This window comes from Palaemon carinicauda, chromosome 20 (genome assembly GCF_036898095.1).
Source record: "Palaemon carinicauda isolate YSFRI2023 chromosome 20, ASM3689809v2, whole genome shotgun sequence".
Lineage (NCBI taxonomy): Eukaryota > Metazoa > Arthropoda > Malacostraca > Decapoda > Palaemonidae > Palaemon > Palaemon carinicauda.
Window position 1 is genome coordinate 58,949,739 of NC_090744.1, and position 7,323 is coordinate 58,957,061.

At 36.5% G+C, this 7,323-nt stretch overlaps 1 long non-coding RNA gene across 1 annotated transcript; it reads left to right on the forward strand.

Annotated features, from left to right (window-relative positions):
- Nucleotides 1-5,726: 5,726 nt before the first annotated feature.
- On the forward strand, nt 5,727-6,916 carry LOC137659498 (uncharacterized). Its single transcript, XR_011047555.1, has 2 exons — nt 5,727-6,138; nt 6,786-6,916. It is a non-coding gene; the product is annotated as an uncharacterized lncRNA (long non-coding RNA).
- The last annotated feature ends 407 nt before the right edge of the window (nt 6,917-7,323 follow it).

A 7,323-nucleotide genomic window follows, 5' to 3' on the forward strand; every position in this document is an offset into this window, starting at 1 on the left:
TTGACTACTTTGTTATTTCACATGCTGACAGTGCAGTGTGTCTTATGTGTAACGAAAGAACAAAGGCCTTAAATACATTTAATATCAAGAGACATTATTTATCACAGCACAAGAATTATTTTTCACTTCAAGGTGATATGCGCTCAAACAAGCTATCTTCTTTGAAAAAATCAGCGCCTGTTCAGCAGAATCTCTTTAAAAGCAAAGCTAGTGAGATCGAATCATGTGTTCGTGCCAGCTACCAGGTTACCAAGTATTCGTGAGGAAAAGGAAAGCCACTTAATGATGGGGAATTTGTTAAAGAGTGCATGATAAAATTGGTCAAAGAAATATGTCCAGAAAAGTTGTCACTATTTCAAAATGTAAGTTTGTCTGCTTCTGTACAAGACATTTCATATTTTCACATGGCGACAGGAAAGACACGTAATTGTTAAGAACTTGGTATTTCAATTGCCCTACTCTTGGTACCATGAAACTGTCTTTCCTGCCGTCCAGTCTTTAAAGATGGGTAGTTTGCTAACTCCTCCTCCTTCCATATGCTTTACTCGAGCGAAAACGGCGACGAGGAGGCAGGCAGCCCGGCCGTCCGACAGTGTCAGAGAAAGAAACACAGAGACCTCACTCACCTGGGAAGGTTCCTACAATTTTGATTTGTACGACATGCCTGTCTTAGGCTAAAGGCTTTTATTGGGATCCCTGGTCTACGTCACCCTCTTGTGAACATCTGCCAAAATGCATCTGCAACGCCTTTGTGCATGGTTCGACAATGGTGAGTACCAAGAATATATAGGGCTTATTTTTAAGGTTATCATTGCGAACTCTCATTGCCTTGTGTTGCCTATAAAAGTTTTCCTGTCTGTCATTTTAATCTTATGAAGATTCGTAATAGTTTTTTGTGGTCAATATGTTTTATATATCGTATTCTCTTGTCCTTTCAGGTGATTTAGCTCTCGGACTAGTAACTCTAGCTTATTTATAAATTCACGTTGTTAACACTTGGGTAAGAGAATCGTCAAATACATTAATGTTTCGAATGGTTATATTTATGACGAATTGTCTCCCATATTACGACCGAGCAAATTTATATTAAGTTTACCATTCATTTCAGGATGGTGTTTGTTTTCAGTGTATCGGCCCTTTTATTTCCTTCCTGATACTAATGTAAACCTCAGTTGCTCAATTGTAAGGTAATTTTAAGTGGGTTATTATTCCGATGGGTATATTCTTCTACATAAATGACCATGACTTTTAGATACTAATCTTCCTGAATATTTCTTTACAGACAGCGAGCGAAGCAGAACGAAGGAAACGCCCTACGATCTACATGAATTGCCTTGTTCTCCAACCAATTGTTTGTAACTACGTTACTACGTCATTTTAAAGGCTTATTTATGTAATAAATATCATATTTAATTACATTTTTCCTTCCAACCTTTATTTCAAATCATAGATTTTTATGGTGTTCTGCTTATGGCGCCCAACGTGGGGCAACACTAAGAAAGGTGCTTTTAATGATGGTGCAGATGATCCAGTAGAGAATTGACCACGACTGGGGCTCCCAATAGTCTCTCATATTTCTATTTGCAGGACATTGACATTTTCTTTTCCAGGATATTAACATTTTATTGAAATAAATATATTCTTGCTTTTCAGAAATTTAAAATTTTATTGTTTTGCATTTGTTATACGTTTGTTATAATGGCTAACTTACAGGTACTGATCGGACAACGAAAAGTCATTCGGAGAAAAGTCACTGAACAATTCAATAGGTCTGACACATATTCTGCCCTTACACAAGAAGAAAAGTTAGCTATTAAAAGGTCTTCTTGTTAATTATAGAAACAAGTTGTCAGAGCTAGATGATCAAATCCTCTTGAAGAAATTTCCTGACATATCTGATGAAGTAGAGTTAGAGCCAGAATTAACAAGTTGCCAGGATTATTTAGACAAAATTGAGCATTGTCTACCATAACTTGTGATTTCCAGGGGTAGGAATGATTCTAATAATACTCCCGATGTGATCCGCAGTTTACTGAAACAGCCAACAGCTCTTCTTCCTAAGTTTACAAGCAAAGAAGGAGAAGATTTATTGAAATTTATAGCAGAGTTTGAGGCTACAACTAATGCATTTCAGTATCCAGACAGAGATTTACTTTTATTGTTGAAGCAACAGATAGACGGTCGAGCAAAGACTTTATTGATTTCTCTGGAAGCTGACAAACAGCGTTATGTAGATGCCAAAAAACTATTGATTTCCGCCTTTGCTTCAAAGGAGGTTTGTAAAAACAATGCAATTAGGAAAATTACGGAGTTAAGTATAAGAGAGGGTGATGATCCCTTCACCTTTATTTCCATCCTCCGATCAGTATGCGAAGCAGTCAAGACTTTTAACATTGGAGCGGATGAATTTGTCAGATATTTTGCTTGGCAGGGCTTAAATGGTCGCTTTCAGCGTCATCTTATTAATATTACAGGAGACTCATCCTTCCTTAAATGACATTATTTCACATATCTTTGCAGCTTGCGAAAGGTACGAAAGTGACGGGAAAGGTGTTGAAAGCTTGAAATGTAAAGCTTCACGTGTCAAAACATTAACACTCCCTCTTCGTAAAGAGAGAACTACCAGCATGGCTGCGGAAGCAGTAACATATGATAAAGACAGGTCTTCGCCTCAATGTTCCTTGTGTTCTGCAGTTGGAAATACTGATAAATTTTACTTTATTCATAAGTGCCCTAATTTTCTTTCTTCTACAGATAAAGTGCATATTTTAAAATCTAGAAATGGATGTGTAAAATGCGGCCAGTTTCATCATGTTTCCGGTAAGTGCCATTTTAAATTCAAGAGACGCTGTTCAAATTGTAACAGGTGGCATATGACTTACCTGTGTGATAGGAGTCCGTCACCAGGCAGAAACTCTAACGATATTAATAACTGCAAATCCAAGGAGGAAACTTCTCCTCAAATAAGCAGTGGTGTTGCCGTCCTTCCTACTTGTCATGGTGATTCCATTCTACCCACCTTTTCATTTAAAGTTGGGGGGAGTGTTTACAGAGGACTGAAGGACAGTGGTTCGCAGAGTACGTTTGTCACCAAGAAATTGGCGGAGGAGAATAATCTCAAAATCATTAATCTAAAGTAAAGCTAACAGTTAATGGGTTTAATGGTAACAAGGAGTATTTTACTGAAATTGTTGAAGTTCCTGTTACGATCGGAGATAAATCCTTTATAATTTATTGCTTGGTTTTACCAAACATTAATGTAGCATTGAAATTACCAATGCTTATAAGATTAGTTGATAAATTTCAGGCACAAGGTGTTAAACTAGCTGATCAATTCCTTCATAAATTTTCTCATGAAATTGATAATGTTCAGCTCATTTTAGGTACAGACTTCGCTTATTGTATTGCAGGTACAGATACAGTGTTTGGAGGAATAAATTCATCGATGTATACTGAGTGTCATGCAGGTATTTTGCTGTCTGGTAGCATTGATTTAATGATTAAGAATATTGATAATTTAGCTGATACGAGAGTGCAAACCTCGGCTGTTAGTAACCCATTTGAGTGTAGTTCTGCTATTCATATCCAGAGTAATCCTTTTTTGCTGAACTCTAAAGTTGATATTTTTGCCGATGATGACATTAATACTAACTTTGAGGAAAACTGTTCATTTTCTGTAATAAATGAAAGAGGTATGCTTATGGAGAAACCACTGCAACAGGTCACTGATCAACTTCTAGTGTCTGAGTGTAATTATTACTTAAATTACGATCAGAATTTCTACAATGATGAAAGTATTGAACTTAACAACCAGTTGCAAAATTCTTGCTTTTTTCAGGACCACATTTAAGTATAAATGAAGTTCCAGAATTGTCAACTACTATACCAGCATTTGAGATGCCCACTGAGGTTCAAGCAACTCCTTCCACAGCTCGGGTTATTGAAGTTGCTAACAATCTTATTGATATTAATAATTATTACAATTTCAGGAAACTTGTATTGATTTTTCGCAGAATTTTCTTAGTGGTGCACAAGTGGAAGCTGAAAGCAAAAATTGCTTGCTTACCAGTCGCTAATTACTTTGCCCAGGCTATAAATTGCTTGTTAAACACTGAACAAAGGAAGCATTATGCTGAGGTATATTCTTACCTACAGAATGGTCTTAATTCCAGAAAAGACATTCCTCCTATTCTAACGCAACTTAATTTATTTTTAGATTCACAGGGTCTTCTGAGAGGAAAGAGTAAATTCAAAAAATGGAATTATGGCTTAAGTGGAAATTACCCTTTATTGTTGCACCTAGACAGTCATTTGACCAAACTAATTATTTGGGATGCACACCTCAAATTATTACGTTCAGGATGTTATTCTGTATTAACAGAGCTCAGAAAGCATTATTACATCCCTAAACATTTCTCAGTTGTGAAAAGGGCTCTTAAACAGTGTTCATTGTCGTAGGTTTAATAATCGTTATATAAGGTTAAATCAGAACTTTTACAGAGATTTCAGAGCAGATCCTCCCACGGTTCCTTTTTCTAATATATTTATGGACTATCTAGGACCCTTCAATACGAAGGATGGAAAAGAGACCCGTAAGGTTTGGTTACTATGTATTACCTGTACTTAGTCTAGGGCAGTTAACCTCAAAATTTGTAGGAGTTTGAATGTTGCAGAATTTTTAAGAGCATTTCAGCTACACTGCTTTGAGTACGGGATTCCTCAACTTTGTATTAGTGATCTTGGAACTCAGTTGGTGGCAGGAGGTAATACCATCACTTCCTTCATTAGTGACCCTCAGACTCAATTATATTTAGAGGAAAATAATGTAAAACCCCTCTCCTTTCAGCAATATTTCAAAGGCTGCAGTCAATTGGGATCATTTGTAGAAGTCTGTGTAAAAATGGTCAAAAGATTAATGTTTGGAGCAATTAAGAATTTTGTATTGACGTATGTAGACTTTGAATTTCTTGTCTGTAATATTGTGCATCTCATTAATCGACGACCTATAGCCTTCAAAGAAGCTGTTCGTGCTGAGACTGACCACGTGCCTGAACCAATAACGCCGGAACAGCTCGTGTGAGGCTATGAATTGACTTCTCTAAACCTTATCCCTAATCTTCAACCTCTTTCAGTTAAAGATCCAGAATTTGACCCTGATAATCCAACTGTTTCTCAGAATTACCTAAAGTTGTGTAAAATTAGGCAGACGTTAATAGAGATCTATCATAATGAATTTCTAGGTACTCTGATTCAGCAAGCAGTTGACAGAAAGGGGCGGTATCGTCCCGTTACTCATAAATTACTAAAGGTTGGCGATGTTATATTAATTAAGGAGGAACATACCAAAAGGAATAATTATCCTCTAGGCATAATTCTAGAAGTTTTTAAGAATGATTTAGGTGAAGTTACCCATGCTGTTATTAAGAAGGGAAAAACAGGCCAGACATCAAGGTTGCATGTAAATATTATTATTCCAATACTAGAAAACACAGGAAGTACCAATTCAGCTACTCCTGATGTTAGTAATTCTGTTACTTCGTCCTTAAAACCCAAAAGAAAGGCTGCTATATTAAGCCAAGAAAGGACAAGACAGATGCTTTAATTTTTATTCAGTATTTGTATTTTCTTGTATTTAATTTAATTATTTTTACATTTCTTAAATGTATTTTTTCTTACAATTGTCCAGTTACATAGTTTTCAGGATGGAATTTTCTCATTTCTGAAAAAATCCCATCTTCGCCCCTGGACTGTACAAAACATTTCATATTTTCACATGGCGACAGGAAAGACACGTAATTGTTAAGAACTTGGTATTTCAATTGCCCTACTCTTGGTACCATCAAACTGTCTTTCCTGCCGTCCAGTCTTTAAGGATGGGTAGTTTGCTAACTCCTCCTCCTTCCATATGCTTTACTCGAGCGAAAACGGCGACGAGGAGGCAGGCAGCCCGGCCGTCCGACAGTGTCAGAGAAAGAGACACAGAGACCTTACTCACCTGGGAAGGTTCCTACAATTTTGATTTGTTCGACATGCCTGTCTTAGGCTAAAGGCTTTTATTGGGATCCCTGGTCTACGTCACCCTCTTGTGAACATCTGCCAAAATGCATCTACAACGCCTTTGTGCATGGTTCGACAATGGTGAGTACCAAGAATATATAGGGCTTATTTTTAAGGTTATCATTGCGAACTCTCATTGCCTTGTGTTGCCTATAAAAGTTTTCCTGTCTGTCATTTTAATCTTATGAAGATTCGTAATAGTTTTTTGTGGTCAATATGTTTTATATATCGTATTCTCTTGTCCTTTCAGGTGATTTAGCTCTCGGACTTGTAACTCTAGCTTATTTATAAATTCACGTTGTTAACACTTGGGTAAGAGAATCGTTACATACATTAATGTTTCGAATGGTTATATTTATGACGAATTGTCTCCCATATTACGACCGAGCAAATTTATATTAGGTTTACCATTCATTTCAGGATGGTGTTTGGTTTCGGTGCATCGGCTCTTTTATTTAATTCCTGATACTAATGTAAACCTCAGTTGCTCAATTGTAAGGTAATTTTAAGTGGGTTATTATTCCGATGGGTATTAGGTTTACCATTCATTTCAGGATGGTGTTTGGTTTCGGTGCATCGGCTCTTTTATTTCATTCCTGATACTAATGTAAACCTCAGTTGCTCAATTGTAAGGTAATTTTAAGTGGGTTATTATTCCGATGGGTATATTCTTCTACATAAATGACCATGGCTTTTAGATACTAATCTTCCTGAATATTTCTTTACAGACAGCGAGCGAAGCAGAACGAAGGAAACTCCCTACGATCTACGTGAATTGCCTTGTTCTCCAACCAATTGTTTGTAACTACGTTACTACGTCATTTTAAAGGCTTATTTATGTAATAAATATCATACTTAATTACATTTTTCCTTCCAACCTTTATTTCAAATCATAGATTTTTATGGTGTTCTGCTTAGCTTCAACAGTCACAAGGCATATGGAAGATTGAGGTGGAGAAGTGTTTTCAACATTATCCGAGAAAGCATACAGTTTTCAATATTTTTCTTTAGCCTTGGATGAAAGCAATGATATTTTGGATACAGCACAACTTCTGATTTTTATTAGAGGTGTTGACAAAAACTTTCATTTTGTAGAGGATTTGTGTGCCCTTCGAAGTATGAAAGATACTACAACATCAGAAAATTTCTTTTTAGAAGTACATCAGGCGGTAAATAACCTTGATTTAAGTTGGGCCAATTTATAAAGTGTAACCACTGATGGAGCAGGAAACATGGTTGGAAGTAAAACGGGGTTGGTCGAGAATA